The sequence below is a fragment of the Pelodiscus sinensis genome, chromosome 3, assembly GCF_049634645.1.
Source record: "Pelodiscus sinensis isolate JC-2024 chromosome 3, ASM4963464v1, whole genome shotgun sequence".
NCBI lineage: Eukaryota > Metazoa > Chordata > Testudines > Trionychidae > Pelodiscus > Pelodiscus sinensis.
Window position 1 is genome coordinate 110,983,471 of NC_134713.1, and position 19,653 is coordinate 111,003,123.

The following is a 19,653-nucleotide window of genomic DNA, read 5'->3' on the forward strand; positions in this document are numbered from 1 at the left end:
GTGGTGGCAGAACTTTGACATGGATATAGTTTCTAGGTCGTTATTCCCAGGAGTGTCTGGGGCCCACACAACCCAGGAACTCTACAGCTGCTACTACAGAGACACAATGAAAAACATTAGCCTGAAAGAGATTTGCTGCTGTTTTGCAAAAGAAAAAGGAAGTAGGGAGAAGCAGAAAGGAGTTCTGAAAAGGACAGCCAAGAACCAGGAAGAGTAAGGAATGCTGTTAAATTCCCACTTTCACTGAAGGAAACTTCCCTGATACTGTGAGGTGAAGAAAGTTAGTGTCTGCAGCATTCCTTGAAACTGGCAGCCCATCAGTCTGTCTGCTTGTTGCCTCTCCATGGCATAGCCCAGCAGTCTCCTGTGACTGACCTTGCAAATCTCCAGCTAGACCACGAAAGACTGAAAAGCAGCTGTCAGCCTCTTGCCAACCACTGATCTGCACTGGACAGAGTGTAGTAAAGGAGAGCACCAGAAAGGGAGAAAGGAGTGACGGGGATGGACGATGGCAAAGCCACAAGGCATCTGTGGGGCTAAGAAGGTGGGGCAGGAAGGCGCCCATCTTCTCCAGGCCCTGGCAGGCTCCTGGGAGCTGGCATTCTGCTCCTGGGGAGCGGTGGAGGGCTGGCTGCCAGTGGCTTGCTGACTCATGTTTTGGGGCCACTGGGTAAAGTGCAGTGACTGCTGGCTCTCGGCTGACAGGCTTGGAGCTGGCACAGGCACTGTGGCCAGAGTCAACCTCTTTAAGAGCTCCGGGGAGGCAGGAGGGAGAGGCGTGTTCCTGGTTGAGGCTGGAGTGGACACCAGGGCACCCTGGGAAGGCTGGAGGCCCCCTATTTCGATATAAGTGTCTACACAGCACTTGTTTTGAAATAGCTGTTTTGAATTTGGTGTTGTTACTCGTAGAATGAGGTTTACCAAATTCAAAACAAGCGCTCTGCTATTTCAAATTAATTTTGAAATAGCGGTTTGGCTGTGTAGACGCTAGTAAAGTCATTTTGAAATAACAGCTGTTATTTTGAAATAACTTTGCTGCGTAGACATACCCTAACAGATTTATTGGATACTCACAGAGAGGAGCATAAGCTTTCGTGGGCAAAGACCCAGTTCATCAGATGCACCCGTGTTTGTGCCGGTGGTTTGCCCACGAAAGCTTATGCTCCAATAAATCTGCTAGTCTATAAGATGCCACAGGACTTCCAGTTGTTTATGCAGATTCAGACTAACACGGCTACCCCTCTGATATTTTTAAGCCTGTCTATTCACAATTTTGTCTCCCTGCTGGGGTTGTCTACAAGGGACATGATGTGATTTGTCTATAAGTCCAGAAACCATGTGTGACGGGGCATGATAACCCCGTACTCTGAATGCCCCCATTGCCGTACTCTGTGGGGAGCACAGAGCCTGTCTTGCTGCTTGTGCTGAGTGTTCACCCCCCATTCACGTGCCACAGCAAAGCTGGACGGCACCACAAACCAGAGTGAGACACCTCAGACGCGTTACGAGTGCGCCAGGAATGACGCGAGAGGGGCGCGGTGGCCGAGGCATGTAGCGGTGACATCATGGGGAGATGTGGGACAAGAGAGACAAGGCGGGATGTACAAAAGGGAAATTGACACAGGAGAAAAGGGGAGACGAAGGAGGAGAGAGAGGACAGTCGCCACGAGCAAGTGGGCGGGAGAGCAGCAGGGCTCGGCCGGCTTCGGTGAGCCATTTGTTCTGGTTGAGGAGATGGCCTGGAGGGGTGTGGACCTCCCCCAGCTGTAGCTGGGGTAGGAAGTAGCCCAGGGCAGGGTATCCCTGCTAACGCCCACTGACTAGTTACGGCAGGAATCCCTATCAGCCAGACAGGAGCTTGTCTGTGCCTGTCCTTAGGGCCCTGGGCTAGGACCCGTGAGAGAGGGCAGGTCCGGGTCCCTCTACCCCGTCCGCCAAGGGTGATGCCAGTGTACGAGCTATTGGAAGCCGAGACTCTAATAGACGGCCGAAGAGGCAGGGTGGCCTGTGAAAAACTCTGAGCAGAGGGCCAATTAGGAATGAGAGTGGGACCCCACGAGAGAGGGAGACTAGCCCGCTCGTTCACACCTTGTTAGAAAAAACACAGTACAAATTTGCAAGGGGACCATGAGCTTGCTTGTTAAAGCAGTGACATTCTACAAAATACTTGACTTTGCTGGAGGGCACTGTGGGATTGCAAACTATGCATAAACCTCCTACAGCTTGTTGGGTAGAATTATTTTTTTAAACAAAGGGCCATACATCAAACAACTGGGAATCCCCTCTGTAGTTCCCAAGTAGCTGATTCCATTAAATCCTGTCAATGTTTTCTTGGACACTAAATATAAACCCCAGTGTGAATCACCAAACCAACTTCCTCTGAAACCACCTATGGAGTTTCCATTCTATCCAGACAGCCATCACATGGCAACACTAATTTCCATGGCACTCACCCTTCTTCCTGTCTTTCTGCCTGCAGTATGCTAGAATCTCTTTAGAAACTGTTTCGGTGCTTGCACGTTAACATATTTGTCTGACTCTCTTTTCAGCTTTAGTCTCCACAGTGGAATAAAGTACATTCTACTACTATTGCTATACTGGTTAAGAAACCAATATATCTGAAGTGGTACAAACCCCTAATGTTGATGCAGTAATTCTTGAACAAAGGTGCTTATACTGGTATAGATTATTTTTTAACTTTATGTACATTAAAGTGGGTCAAAAATGGTGGGTAGACAAGTATTCAGTATAGTAAATATATTTTCCAGCATTTCTCCCATAATTAGGTCTTTTTAAACAATTACTTTTTCATTCATTTAATAAATAAATCTCCTATTTGATGCCTACTCTCAGGTCACCTCTGTTAATACAATATCAACTCCATTATCACTTATGTCACCAAAACTAGATATTACGATAAGACATACAAATACTCATGCCATTTTATAATCAGTGTACTGCACTGCTTCAAAATCCCAGCAAGCAACTAAGACTTAATTAAACTTTTACCCCATTAGTTAGAAAGAGAGTGAGAGAGAGAGAGAGAGAGAGAGAGAGAGAACACAGGCTCTTATAGTCTGATGCTCTAATTTCACTGTGATCTGAGAGGGTGATAAAATATTTTCTTACAAAGCATGGTACATCAAAAGGAAAAGTGTAGCTGAGCCCTGGCCTGAAATGAGTAATTAACACATAGAGGGAGGCCTCATTTTTAAAGGATAGAATTAAGGAGGTAAACAGGTCATTAGAGTGAAAACAAAATGTATGTGCTAAATAAGAGAAGTAAATAGGGTCATACACTAAAAAGACAGACTGTCTAAGCCAGCTAAGGTAAGAGGGAGAATGCCCACGTACTAACAATGGACTCAATAAGTTACGATTGTAGAGATGAGGCAAAGAATAAGTCAAGTATGGACAATCTTTGGACAGAACATGAAGCACAGGGATTGGTTCCTGCAATGCAACCAAGCTAATCCCAAAACATACGATGCACTGTAATGTAAATACAACTTAATGCATAAATGTATAAAGGAAGAGATTTTTTGTGTAATTTTGGTTGTGTGGTACACATTCAACTCAACACAGCTTTGCTGTATGCCAATAAAGGGATACCTGATTTATGAAAGCTATAGTAAAAGGGTTTTTATTATTATTATTATTCCAGAGAACTAGATGAAGAGTTATTCCAGAACTGGCCAAGGAGTTTTGGGTAAGCTGAGTGAAAAGGGCCTCAGAGGGAATCCCAACAAGAAGATTAAAAGTGAGAAACAAATCTTGAATTGGAATTCTGACAATAAGGATTTTACTAGTACAAATTGTTCACGTTCCCCCTCTTCATTTTATTTTTTTATTTGTTATTGCATTCCATGGTGACTATAATTGATTCAGTTCACCTGACAACTCACCTATAGGACGTGAGACAGTTGGGATACTGGCCAACACTTTCTATCACAGCAGGTCAGCTTGTGCAAAATAAGCACAACTACTGTATTTCTTGATTCCACCCACTATCTAGCTTACTTTGAAGACTGTGTCACATGGTGACTGTAAGAACAACCAAAATCCATATATCCCACTATTCCGTCTTCTGACAGTGGTCAATCCCAGTTTCCCTACAGAGAATAAACAAAACAGGTAATCAAAGATCCATTCCATCATTCCCAGTTTCTGGCAAACAGAGGCTAGTGACAACCATCTCCACCCATCCTGGCAAACAGACTTTGATGGATATATCCTCAATGAATTTATGTAGTTCTTTTTTTAACCTTGTTATAGCCTTGGCCTTCACAACACCCTCTGGCAAAATATTCCACAGGTTGACTGTGCGTTGTGTGTAAAATTACTTATTTTTGTTTGTTTTAAACCTGCTGCCTATTAATTTCATTTGATGACCCCTAGTTCTTGTGTAGTGAGGAGTAAGTAATAATTCCTTGTTTACTCTCTCCACACCAGTCATGATTCTATAGACCTCTATATCCCCCCTTATTCATCTCTTTTCTGAGCTATAATATTCCAGTCTTATTAATTGTTCCTCTTACAGAAGCTGTTCCATACCCCTAATCATTTTTGTTGCCCTTTTCTAAACCTTTTCCAATTCCAATACATCTTTTCTGAGATGAGGCAACAAAATCTGCACGCAGTATTAAAGATGTGAACATATCATCGATTAATATGGAGCCAATATGATCTTTTCTATTTTATTATCTATGCCTTTCTTAATGATTCCCAGGCTTCTGTTTGCTTTTTTGACTGCCGCTGCAAATTGAGTGGATGTTTTCAGAGAATTATTCACAGTAACTCCAAGATCTCTTTCTTGAGGGTAACAGCTAATTTAGAACTTGTCAATTTACATGTATAGTTGGGATTATATTTTCCAATGTGCATTTGCATTTATCAACATTGCATCTCATCTGCCATTTTGCTGTCCAGTCACCCAGTTTTGAAGGATCCTCTTGTAACTCTTTCCAGTCTGTCTGGGACTTAACTGTCTTGAGTAGTTTTGGTACTGGACAGCTGAAATGTGGCAGGTGTTGGCTAGGCACCCAGCTCTGAAGGCAACATCCCATCAGCAGCAGCGCAGAAGTAAGGGTACAACCTCTACAGTAATTTTGTGACGCCCACACACGCACACACGTGCACACACACATTCCTTTTTGGTCAAGACCCTCTCTTCTACACTTGCAGCACTGTAAAATTTCAGATTTAAATAGACAAAATCATGAAATTGATAATTTTTAAAAACCTGTGACTGTGAAATTGACCAAAATGGACAGTGAACTTGATAGGACTTTCCTCTTTGCTGTTGTGGCTCCCCCATCTTTTCTCTCTCATTTGTTGGGTTATCCAGACCACTTAGGGACAGATCAATGGAACTGTTTGTGGTAGTAAGCATATCATCAAGTAATAAGTGCTTGGAGGATTGAGTCCCTAGATTGTCAGAGCAGGAAAAAATGTTTTATTATACACATGCAAAGCAGTATGTGCACCGAGGGCATTTTGTAAATAATACATGTTAATAATAATGGTATGCAAAACAATGAAAAAATACCAATATGAAAGTTCACAGACTGCATCAACATCAGTAACTCTTCTGCTATGAACAATTAAGGCCTGATCCAAAAGGACAGTGTTATGTTTAAGGCACAGAACTAAGTGTCAGGTGATCTAGCTGGTGGTTCTATTCCCAACTCTTCTACAGAATTTCTCTCTGACCCAGGAAAGTCACTTAAAAATCCCTCGGTGCCTCCATCTGTAAAACAGGGCTATAAATACTCTCCTATTTAATTAGGTGAATATTGAGTGAACAGAATTTGCTAAGAGATACAGAGCTTTAAATAGAAGAAGGACAAAGCACTATTAATGCTGATTCTTTGTGTACAGTTGAACAATGTGGTACAATATTCATGTATAGCTTTATTTTGCTTTTTAGGTTTTGCTGTATGAATTAAATGTAAAATAACTGCAGGAATATATGTATATGGGTGCATAAACAGACACACAAAGTTAATTACCTGACAAAAGAAACATGACACCAAATAACCAGGTACATATGCATTTGTAGAGTATGGCTAGTAGTTGCATATAGCTGAAGATGTCTTCTCACCTGCTGACATTGCTCTGGTCTCTGCATCTGTTTAATCCTTTCTGGATCCTCCAATAGCTAAATACAGATTCGCATCACCTTTAATTTCTTTTCTTGTGCCTCACTGTATCTAAATATTGCAGTATTAAGCCCAAGGAAAGTCAGTGCTTTGGTGGCTTTGTAGCCTCCCCTTACTATTATCCCAGTGTCATTTTTTACTTTGCCATTTACAATAGCCTGGCTATTCTTCTTTCATATTTAAAAACCTTTATGCAAATTGTGCCAGTAGCACAGCAACCTAAAGTTCTTGCATTAATGCAGAGTATTATTCACATATAAAAATTCCATTTAAATCCCATTAAGGTTGTGACATAAATCCAAACAAACTAGAAAATGCACAGTTAAGGTGGAAAAGTGACATATGTCTTCCAGTCTCTTAGCAGAACGAGGCAGAATAAGAAAGCGATTAAAGTGTCACCCAGTTGGGGCAAGAGAGTAAAGCACATCTGTTACCTTTCTTTCTTTTAACTGTTCGTTACCTTTTGGCTTTTTTTATTTTATTTTATTTTATTTATGTCTGCATCCCTGTCTCAGTAGTATTGGTAATAGATGGTTCTGGCTAATGAGTAGTAAAGTATGATAGTCTAGCGAGTCTGAGAGGTGGATCTCTCGCAGGTTAGCTGTAACCTGAAAATAGTCAGTTTGCAGCATTTTAGATTTCCCTTTAGACATGTCTGTGGCTTTGCCAAATGCGGTTCCATGGATTATTAACATCATTCTTTTGAGAGCATCAGGACTAGCGACACCTGTGTTATTGTCTGGAAAGGCTTTGATCCACTCTCTTCCATTTTGTTCAGTCTCTCCCTTATCAGAAACAATGCTACACTACACTTTAGCAATGCCCCTAAACACCAGGACTTACAACAGCGTTACTTCAGAGTTTGGGGACACTCCATTGGAATACAGCAATACTTTTATTTGTTTAGCCTATCTTCAGGAGTGACCATCATGACACCCCTTTGGAATAGTCCAGTACAGCTGGTGATGATGTGACTCTGCCTTGTGCTCTGGGGGCACGATTTGAATCATGTATCAAAACAAGAGTGAATGTTACTGTGCCCCACAAAAGTGCAGTTTGGCCCTAGTGACATTTTTTTAGCTGCATTATCCCAGCTGTGAATTCTCTTGTTGCCCTGGAATTCTGAAGAGAATTTCAAGCCCACGGGTTGTAAATCTAAATATTCATCATACAATCAAATAGCACGTAGTGCTGTTGGCATTTTCAAAGACTTGGATGCCCCATGACTGCAGACATCTTTCTAGTTCTGTTTTGGAAATGATGTGATGGGTAGAAACAATCCAATCCAGTCAATGAAGCTGCAGCCTCAATTTGAGTTCCAGGTGACTGGAATAAGCCGTGTGAAAGAAAGCCTGCCACATGCACAGCTCTGAAAGCAGCTCCATCTCTTTTTCTTTTAGGCTGGGTCCTAATTCACAACAGTAGAGATATTTCATGTTCTGCATTTGTGACTCGATGTGGCTTCCATTGAGTTGTCATTGAAAAATTGAGTAGTGGTGAAGTGGTTCTGCTACTCCTCTCTCTTTGCCTATGCTCCTTGCACTCTTACTCAAATTGTATGCTTTTTTGCATGTCTTTGTGCTTCAGACCTCTCGCATCTCCTACACCAAGGAACCTGCCCTTTCTCCAATCAAATCACTTCTGAAATAGTTTTTTGGGGGAAGAGGGTTAGATTATTTTCAATAATAATCTTCCAGAGATTTCTGCACTGAGTAAACTTGACTCTCCACCTGGCAGCTTAAACTTCTATATCTTATTTAGATAGTAAGGTCTTAGTAAAAAAAACCTTCTGAGCATATGTTTCCCAAAACAACAAGAAAAGGGAAGAGAAAATTATACTAAGAACCTCATATTGCAAGCATTTAGGTATATGCTTAACTTGATTAATTTGAACATTGACTTTAATGTAACTACACCTATATGTAAAGTTAAGCATGTGCTTATTGTTTGTAGGATGAAGGCATACATGATTTTCCCCAGAATACATAGCAAATGAGTGTATCAGGTACAAAATTATTAGAATGTGCTTTAGTGTCTGCAGAATGAAGGCCATAGATTGGTTATAATGTTGTAGGGTGAATATTGCCTTTTTATTTTATGTTTATACAGCACCCAACACAATAAGACTTCAATCTTGATTGGAATTGCTGGGCACTCGACATTTTGGAGGTGTATTTCTTTTTAAGGACCATAGAATCAAAGAAGTTTGACTTGGAATAAATCGGTCTAGTTTTCAATGGCTCAAGATATTGGCTTCCTCCGGGTACAATTATTACTCAGACTAAGAAACAGTGTTAGGAAAGTTTTTTCTGTTATTAGGTTTAAAGTTTCCTTTTGCATTGTTTCATTCCCTTTTGAAAACCACTGCATTAACAGAATAACAGTAGAAAGAGTATGTGAGGAATGAAGAAGAATTTCTGCTGAGTAGCTATAGCTAAAGGTGAAGGGGAAATGGGTGATAGCAGAGGAGAAAAAAAGCTGAGTAAATTTAACAAAATGCATAAAGACTATGTCCTTGACTTTTTCTGACCCCAACAAGGTGCTAATTATGAGAGGATTAACACATTTCCTGTACATAACAATGGACTCTGTCAGTCAATGGACCATGATAACCTACACATTCAAACAGAGTTTAGCCCACATATTATGCACAAGGTCATGAAATAAAAAGAGCTCTTTCTGAATAACATTATGAAAATCCTAGTCTATTAACAGGACCAGCACAGCATCTTAGAAGAAAGGTGGTGTTACACATTTCAAAACACATGAAATAGTTGTGCATATTCTATTCCACAGTGGTTCTTACACTGTCCTCGTCACCTTAGTAACCATCACCAACAACTAATACATTAAGAACATAAGAATGGCCGTACTGGGTCAGACCAATGGTCCATCTAGCCCAGCATCCTATGTTCCAACAGTGACTAATACCAGGTGCTTCAGAAAGAGTGAACAGGAAAATTTACCGAGAGATTTACCATCCCCTGTCACCCAGTTCCAGCTTCTCAGCTCAGGGGCTAAGGGACATTCAAACCATGGGATTGAATCCCTGACCACCTTAGCTAATAGCCATTGATGGACCAATCCTCCATGAACTTATATAATTCTTTCTAGAATAAAGTTATACTTTTGGCCTTCAAAACATCTCATGAGTTCAGCAGATTAACTATGTGTTCTGTAAATAACTTTGCCTTATGTGTGTTTTAAAGCTGCTGCCTATTGATTTCATTGGGTGACCCTTGGTTCTTGTGTTTGTGAAGGGGTAGATTACACTGTCTTATTCACTTTCTCCACGCCATTCATTATTTTATCAGCCTTTATCAGATCCCTCAAAGTTGTTCCAAATCACTCTTCATACAGAATCTGTTCCATATCTCTGACCATTTTTGTTGCACTTCTCTGTACTTTTTCCGGTTCTAAACCTTTAAAAATATACCTTTGACATGGGTTGACTAGAACTGGACACAGTATTCAGGCTGTGGGCATACCATGGATTTGTATAATGGAATGATGGTATTTTCCGTCATACAATGCATCACTTTTCTATTGGTCCCTAACATGGTTTTAGCTTTTTTGACATGACATGATACTTAGTGACATGACTAACATATAACATCTGTGGTTCATTGTCTTTTTTCATTATCTCTGAATGTGTATGAAAGTTTACAGTGAAACAGTGTAAAGTATATAGCCTCCTTGTATAAACAAGTTAGCAATAAAAGAGATTTACACATGCTACAAGAGTGAAATGCTGTTATTTCAAGACAAACATTCATGAAGCCAATTATATTAAGGACAGGTGGCAACAGGATGTGAAGAAAATTGTGCTCTATTAGATGGTTTTGGATATAAGGGACAAGATTGTCTTCTATTATTGTTATTTCCAGCACACTGCTTAGCTTTGGAAAATCCCAAGCAGATTGAATTTCACCATTGGGACTTTTTCAATGTGCCCACAAATGTATCTGTCTTGATCCTCTTAAAAACAGCCCTGATTTAGGTTACATTAGTTCTATGCAAAAGGATCCTAATGGTGACAACCAAACATTTTTTTTATCATTTCCAAAACAAAATACTTAATTTAGGGTTGTTAAGCTGATGTGCCAGATAATTCACAGATCGTATAACTCCCATGGTGCACCTCACTGCTTGGTCAGAGAAGAGACTGCATTGTAGCATGGAAGAATAAGTCCATCAGACCCAAGAGGCTCAGCTCATGGTGGAATGGATGTTGTACTGACAAAAACCGAAACATTTCCAGTCAGTTCAAGAAACTGAGAAATTTCACTTTGGGTTAAAAATATTGGTTTTAGTTTTCCCAACATTAAAATCAAAACAATTTATCAAAATCCATATTTTCCCACCGAGTAATTTTGATCTGGCAAAAACTGCATTTCCATCAAAAAGTCATTCTGATAAAAAATTCCCAGCCAGTTCAACTTGACACAAAGTATTACAGCGATACACCTCCTAAAATCAAAATGAGCTGAGATTTGCAGCAACAACTAATAATTACATCAGATTTGTTTTGCTATAAATTACTCAGACTTAGGTAGCAAGATAAACTATAATGTGCCTTTCTGCCTGTAGTTAAACTTAAATCCAAGCTTTCCCATCCCTAATCTCACAGCACATTGATTGGTACACTGGGGAAGCAGTATTGCCTAATGGGTAGAACAACTGGGCTCTATTCTTAGCTCTTTCCCTGGGCTGCTGGGTGATATTGTGCAACTCACTCCCTTTCTTTGTGCATCATTTTTTGCCTCTGCAAAATAAGGAAATTGATACTCCTTTAGAAAGTACTTTGACTTCTACTGATAAGTTCCACATAAGAGCTAGGTATTTATATTTATTATAATCAGTCAGGAATGTGATTGCAGCTATGTAGATGTACCCAACCTATATTTAATCTAAATAGCTCAGGTAGCAATGTAGCTGCAAAGGTATGGGCTACACAAGCCCACTCAGGATCCTCAGGTAGCAATGTAGCTGCAAAGGTATGGGCTACACAAGCCCACTCAAGACCCTCAGAAGTCACTGAGGTGGCTAGCCTACACTAAAGTCCATACCTCATGCCTCCTAATAACATCTAAAGTGTGTATCAGCAAACTACTTCCACGAGTTACTTTCCATGGGCTCCTTTGTAGTATGGCCCTTTGGCCTACTCTGCACACCTCCATACTCTTTCCAGTCCCACCTACACTTTTATAACTCTGCAGAAATGTCCATTTTGAAGTTAGAAAAGTCTTTATGTAAAGTCTCTTTGCAAGTTTTGCTGATTCTGTCTTTGTTTAGTAGCTCATCATGTGGAAAATTATTTGTAGTTGTTTGATTCACTTGCATGGCCAATCACCAAAAGACGACAATAATGAAATCATACAAAACAGCTGTATAAGCTTCTAGGCCATTATTTGACTATTCCCTACACTTCAATTATAAGGCTTATAAGAGTGTTCCACGTGTAAAACACTCTCTGTATAACTGACAATCGTATAGCTGGTCAGGGTTTTTGATCTTATAACATTTTGGTGGATTCATCTTTAAAAATTTACATTGATTTCTCAATATACCATTTGAATGTAATGCAAAATAAATACTTTCTTACATATACTTTTATTAAGATTAGTTTCATAAATACACACTAGAAAATTTACCCAGCGTAGCTTGGGTGTGCAGGCTGCCCCAGGGAGAGAGAACTACTCCAGCCTTCACTGCATCAGCTAAGGGCCAGGTGAGAAGCACCTCTCTATGGTCACTGCAGCTCCAGCGGGCACAGCTAGGATGGGTTGCATGACTCCCCTCTAGGGTAGGTCCAGGTTTCTCTGCTCCCTGCACTTCCCAGCTAGATTGAGAAATGGAGCAAACTGTGCACTTTCCCTAACTCCCTGACAAAGGGAAACAGTCGGCAACATCCCCATATGAATTATGAGGGGGTGTCTCAGCCCCACCAGCACCCTCCCTAAAGAGTGGCTGGAGATGAAAGGCTCCACCCCGGGCAATTCTGGATGGAGGCCACCCCCAACCAGCCCAGTCTCCTACCTGGTGATTCTATCTCTTTTCTATAAAGTTTTATGAGAAGCAATCCCATTCCAAACACATCCCATTTTCCTGGCATAAAGAGAAAGCTGTAACCCAAATTTGGTGGTCCCATCTCTTACCATTTAGGAGGCATTCTGGAACAGACAGACAGATGGACAGATAAACTCTCTAAATATATGTATTTATCTGTCCATCTGTCTGTCAGTGTTTGTTCAAGAATGCCTCCTAAATGGTAAGAGCTAGGACCACCAAATTGTATAGATAATTTTTATTTAAAATAGACAACTTGGTCCAAAACTATTAGTAAATTTCTCATCGGGTTGCCTAATCAAGGAAACTTCCTCAACCTGAAGAGGCCTGTTACAGAATGCTTTCTAGATAGCTTTAATTTTCTGATACCATTTCTTAAATCTTCATTAGTGCCTTTTACCTTGTGATAGCATTATACTTTATGATACTGTTTAAAATGAACTACTCCATCTCTTTATTACAAATGTACAGGCACAAATCATGTAAAATAGAAGGAAAAGAAAAAGAAGCTATTTCGCAGCTCACCAATGGTTAAGCTTAGCTAGTCATCCATTGTAGTTACTCCACCAACGTCTCCTGAGTGAAACACAGAAACATCATGTGCTGTGGCACGTTTTAAAGTCTTCTTGGCTTCAGATGTACCAAGCATTCTGGCCTATGTCTGGATGTATGTCACTCTAATTACTAATAAGCTCCATATTTTCTGTGTCATCACAACACCATTGTATGACAATGCTCAGCCTCCTTTCCTCCTTCTCTCCAATCCAGCAGCTCAGTTCTCTTTATGCAGGGCCAGTCCACAACATTTTGGCACCTGAGGTGGGGAGCTCAAATGACACCCCCATGCCACATTTTCTCCTGCCTGTTATGTCTCTTGTGCCCTCCTTCCTCTAGCACAGCACTCCACTATCTCTGTGCATCTAGAGTAGCAGAGAGAATACATATGCACCAGCAGCAGACACAATTTTCTACACTCTGGGTCCTAGTGACACCCCCCCCCCCCACACACACACACAGTCTGGCACCTGAGGTGGCTGCCTCAGTTTGCCTCATGGTAAGGCCAGCCCTGCCTTTACTCCAATCCTGTTTAGCCCTCTGCCTAGAAGCTAAATGTGAATATATCAGGTATCACTCAGTCTATAGCAAGCCTCTCTTACCTGCTAGACAAGAACAGCTAGACAATGTCATATGTCCAGATCGCACTTCTATGCATCATGGGCTGTGGGAAAGATTTTTCCCTAATCTGCCGTTGTTCAGATTTAGTCAGTATCTGCACAATGGGAACCCCAAAAGTTTGTGTAAACCAAATCTACCTGATTCTTAGTTAATGGTCTGGGAATATTGTAACAACAGATTGTCTTATGATACAATATTTTTGATAATTCTTGTTTCTATTATGGGGACAGAATATAACTAGAGCTCTGATACTGTACTGGCACTTCTTCCTCTCCTAGTGAGACTCAGAAAGTGCAGAGGTAGAGAGATTCAGGATACAGAGGAAAGAATGACTTTCATGCTTTTCTGAACCTGAAAAAAGGTACAGTTCAGGTTACATTCACATTTGGGGTGAAAATTCAGGGTGTGGTGCTATGTTATATGAAACAGGTTAGCTGTTCAATAAACGCAGCATTCACACACTTTATTGATAGGCATCGGGTTTTGACAAAATATGCTATCTGTTCTCTTACTGACTGACTAACAGGAATCTATCAAACTATCACTGCTATAGCAGTCACATAATAATAACACAGCACCATAGAAGGTAATAAATTATATATTTGCCACCATCCCTCATTTATTCTACACAGATCAGTGTTGTGGTTATTGGTTGCAGTGTGTATTACTGGGTCTCAGGGTCACCAGCACAGAATTAAATGATGTAAGGGAATAAGCAAAATAGTGATCTATATTATTAAACAGCCTCATCCTTGGTACCTATTTAACTAATGCAATATGTTTCTATACTAAGTATGCCCAATCAAATTCAGCAAGTTGACTAAAGATCCCTGCAAAAGGCTTAGATGGAGGGCAGAGGAAAAATCCACACACTTAGGCTACATCTACACTACAAGGTTTTTGTGCAAAAACCCATGGAGCATCCATACCTTAAGCGTGTTTTTGCACAAGTAAATTGACAGTAAAATGACAGAACAGAGGGCTGATTGCTGTGTCGGTAAACCTCCTTCTACGAGGCATAACTCCTTTCTGCACTACAGTTGTTGTGCAAAAAGGCATGTGTGGACACTCTGCAGGGGCTTCTTGCGCAAATAGAGCCTATCCGAAAAAACACAGGTGCTCTGATGGCAATTCTGTGAATTTGTTGCACAAGAGCGTCCATGCAGTGTGGACACTCTCTTAAGCAAAAGCGCATTGCAAAAGTGATGCGCTTTGAGGTGTGGATGCACTTTTGCACAAGAAGTTGTTGCGCAAGAACTCTTTCGCAAAAGACTTCCTGTGCAAAAACCCTGCAGTGTAGATGTAGCCTTTGTGTCCATCCCATCTCACGTTTGCATCTGGGCTCCCTACCCTGACCCCCAGACTCTTGTGCCTCTTGACTTTTACTCCCTTAATATTGTTAATAGAGGTGACACAACAATCCATGTGCTGAACATATTGCAGTTCATATGTGGAAATCCGAGCACTGTGTAAATACCTTGGTCTTTGGCAATTATTTTACATGTTGTCCCTTAGAATGCTTTGGCCAGTTTTCAGGGAAAAAATGAAAACAGTTTAATAAATAATTAAAATATATATGCAGGTACATTATGCACATCACTATTAAATATATTTGTAGCAACAACTGGAACTAGAGCCCCCGGCAACTGTAATCCCCAGCAAATCCTGTTGATGCTGCAGCTTCTATTTGAGCTAAAGTAGCTATCTCTCTCCATTTAGCCAACTCAGTGTTTGTGCTTGAACTTGAAGTATCAGCCACTTCCGTTTTATTCATAAATCCTTTAAACTTTATTCCATCTGCGCTCTTCAGCATTTTCACAGATTTGGTAGCCCTCAAAGACAATGCTAATAGATCATAAATTATGCTTCAGGGAAGTACTGGGGTGGAATAAACAGTGGTGCTGTACAGTCGCAGTTGTTACAAGATTCATCAGGGATGGAAGTCTTTGGAGGGAAATACAAACATAATTACAGAAAAATGTATTGCTAAAATTTCCAATTACATAAATCAATGATATTTTTCTCTGTACTGTAGATCACACAGATTTATAGGCTATTTAGCATGGATTCTGCCTAGTATTAGCCCTGTAACATCAGCAACTTCAGTATCACTTGGTGTCAGCAAAAAACAAAACAAAAACAAAAAAAAACATAAGGAGGGGTATGCATTACTTCCACTGTTGAGTGGAAATCATGTGTTTTCAAAATAGATGTCATCTCAAGAAAAATTATGCTTAGGCAGGAGTTTTCATGTAAATAGTTTTCTGCTGGGCAATCTATCAGTTGTTCGGGTTTTATACATAACTCAAAAGACTTCTAATCCCAGCAATGATTTTGATGGCAGGGGGAAGAGGGAGGAGAAAATAACTAAGGAGGCACCTAAAATTCTCTCCCATGTGCCAGGAATCTTATTAATGTCAGATTTCCTTAGCATTCTCCCACTATTTAAAGAAACCATGCAGCACCCCCAGATCCTTCAGAGTATAACAGCCAATGCTGGGAACCTTAATTCAAGTCAGGTGACTGAAGTCAGAGAATAAACTCCATTCTCTTCTTAGCACTCGTATTTGTCACCCCTTCTGACACAAGGTGCTTTCATCCCTGTTTCTTATATGAGCAAAGCCACCACGCTGTGCGTGACTCTAGACTCATCTTGGTACCAAATTCTGATCCGAATCACTCACACCTCTCTGCTGAAGTCAGCAAGGCTGCTCAAGCATAGTCCTTGTTTTCTACTGCAATGCCCTGTAGTGCACAAGAGAGAATGCACCCCTATTCTGCTAAGCACAGCATTCCAAAAGGTCACCTTGGGAGAGAAGCCGTTTTCCAAAAAGCCTATTTGACTACTATGGTATTTCTGAGCCTCTTGCTTGTGACCATCACGTTTAGGAGTGGCATGATTTGTGACACTGCTTGTAGGGCCAGGGTCTTGTGGAAAAGATCATAACGTCCATTTCTAATTTTGCTGTCATGCTGGTTTAATAATCAGACAAGGAACTTTAAAATGTAGAGTGAAATGTGAAATATTAAGCAACGTTAAACAACACAGATATTCAAATAATGATGTGGGAATCTTAAATTAAAATGGAATCATAATGTCACACTGATTTGTGCCATATTGTACGGTGTGGTGAAACCCTGTAGGTTTTTGCCAATAGGTTGTTTAGAAAATCGAAGTTCCCATTTTATTTATTCTGCATTATAAAGTGTCAGTGTTAACTGGATGACTATGGACAAGATGGGAAGCAATAAGGACAGTCTTTTTGTTCTGTTTTCATACAGCACTCAGCAGATGGGGTCCTGGTACATGAACAGAGCTCCTTAGCACAACAATAATACAAATGGCCTGTAAAGGTGAGATTTGCTTGCAGATGAATTGTTAGGAAGAGGTCATATGACATAACTTCATTCAGGCACATGTAAACTTAGTCAATTCCCTCTAGTGGGTCAGTCTAGTAATGGATACAATATCTGCAGAGCTTTTCTTTTTGTAAAAGGAAAAGAAACTGAACTGTGTCTTGTTCAGTGTGAGGGTTTATTAACAAGATAATTGCTAATTAACTAGCAATAAAGGTCCTGCGACTACAGTAAACTTTTAATAATTTCTATGCTTCTGATACATCTCCAACAGCTTCTTTAGGTTTCTGGCAGACCTTTTCTCTGCTGAATAACCTGTAAGTTCTGCTCAAGCTGGTCAGCTTGGCCACGTAGTTTTCAGTTCTCTCATAAAGATCCATGATTTATTAATTACTATGTATGTCAAGAAAACACTCAATAGCTCAAAGCTTTTACTTCAATCTCCATTTTGAAAATTATAAGGATGGCTAATTTTGCCCCTTGCTCATTTTAAGAGGGATAAGGGATCTTTCGGAAAAGGCTTTATTTTCCGAAAGATCCGCGTCTAGACTGGTGCTTTTTTCCAGAAAAGCTCTGAGCCGGAAAAAAGCGGCAGCCATTTTTATGCTAATGAAGCAGGGGGGATTTAAATCCCCGCTTTATTTGCAATTGCGATATGTCTAATTTGCATCCCTTTTACGAAAAAGGGATGCAGTCTAGACACAGCCATTGAGTTTTCCTATCTCAGAAAGATGAAGCAGAGTAACATGTCTTTTTGCAGGTTCATCTGGGAGAACAAAAAAAGTACTTGGGAGACCACCTCTAAAGCTGCAATGAATGGCTTATGAAGCAACTTCATTGTTTCTTTTGCTTGTTTGCATGGATGTTGCTAATAAAACGCTCCTACTGATGCACTACGACCTCAACATTTTTGCTCATCTTTGACCAGCCCTTTGCCTGACTCTTCTGGCCCTTCAACTCTTTACAATCACTAAATGTCCCTTGTGTGCAAACTGTGACATTTCAGGTGTTATTGAAGCAGGTATCAGTTTTCTGGCTTTGGTGTAGCATAGCTTTGATGACCAAAAGTTTACTGAAAATGAATATATGGATTACCCAGTAGGTTTATTCTCATCACAATTCGCTAAAGACTGTTATTAATCCATCTAAAGTTCTGTCTGCTGGCATTTTTCTTTGAGTATTGTTCTCTGTCTGAATTTTGAAATGGGTAAGAGTGATGCAATATCGTCTGTTGGAATAGCTGTAGAGTCTGTCTGTAATGAAAAGTGCACCTGCTTCCATGAATTGTTTCCAAGCTGTATATTCAAGTACAAGATCAGACTTCTTACCATCTACATTTGAAGCGCTGGCAGAGTTTCACTCAAATATTTCTTCAATATATAGTAGGCCATTAGCAGCTCCTGTCACATCTTGCTAATTGTTTCATCCTTATAAAATATCTGTGTGTGTGTGTGTTTTTTTTTTTCAGATAAATTCCTGATTTTGGTGCGGTAACTTTCTAGAGATATCAAAAGAGGTCTGAAGTAAGATGCTATGGTAATAGAACTGGACTACATGTATCTCAGTGTACCCAATTACTTTGTGATTAATGGTTATAAGAAAAATGTTTCCCCCCTTCCTTTTTTTCCCACTCTAAAATTCTTATTATCAACATTATTTTGGCAGACAAACTGCTTTTAAAAAAAATAGACAAAACTTAGAAATATCAAAAGTGTCAAGTCTCTTGCTGATGATCTTGGTGGAAGACTCAGACAGGTACTAGGAATTTTCTCACATCTAAATGATTTCCCCATTGAGTAAAAAGGTTTCCTTTCCGCCAGAATTATCACAAACAAAACTGACTAAAAATATTTTTTCCCACTGAATTGCTCATGTTTAAGTCTTTTGCTATGTCAGAACTTCACTGACATATGGGTATGTCTACACTACCCCGCTAGTTCGAACTAGCGGGGTAATGTATGCATACCGAACGTGCTAATGAAGCCCGGGATTTGAATTTCCCAGGCTTCATTAGCATAAAGCCGGCTCCGCCATTTTTAAAAGCCGGCTAGTGCGAACCCCGTGCCGCGCGGCTACACACGGCACGGGCTAGATAGTTCGAACTACGTAGTTGTTCCGAACTATCTGTACGCCTCGTGGAATGAGGTGTACAGATAGTTCGGAACAACTGCGTAGTTCGAACTATCTAGCCCGTGCCGCGTGTAGCCGCGCGGCACGGGATTCGCACTAGCCGGCTTTTAAAAATGGCGGCGCCGGCTTTATGCTAATGAAGCCCGGGAAATTCAAATCCCGGGCTTCATTAGCACGTTTGGTATGCATACATTACCCCGCTAGTTCGAACTAGCGGGGTAGTGTAGACATACCCTATGTTTATAAGCAAACAGTAAGAAGTACAGACTTCTCATGGGGAAGTGGTCAGACTGTTAGTTTGGTCTTCTAACCACACCAGGCATCAAAAAGTAAGGGTTTTCCAGTTCAGGCATCAGTTAATGAGGTGGCAGATGTATGGGCCATCACTAGGTGAACTGCAATATTGCCTTTTATTTACTTCTGGGACACCTGAGGTTCAGATCCTGTTATCCCAGAGACCCAGGTAAGCAATTTGATACTGTGGGCTATGATTTTGAGTGTCTCTGCACAGAAGTGAGGTTTGGCTTGGCACTCCCATATCTAATCACCGGTCAGATAAACACAGCCAGAGTCCAGAATAAATTTTAAACTCAATTATATTATAAATTTGAATAAACACAGCAGTTAACAATATAAAACAACAACCCCAGACACTTTGTGTCAGCAAACTAACCCACACCCAAGAAGAAATAGAGGATACTAAAGGAAACTCCGAAGAAACAAGTAAGCAACTTTACAATTGGTAGATGATACAATGCAA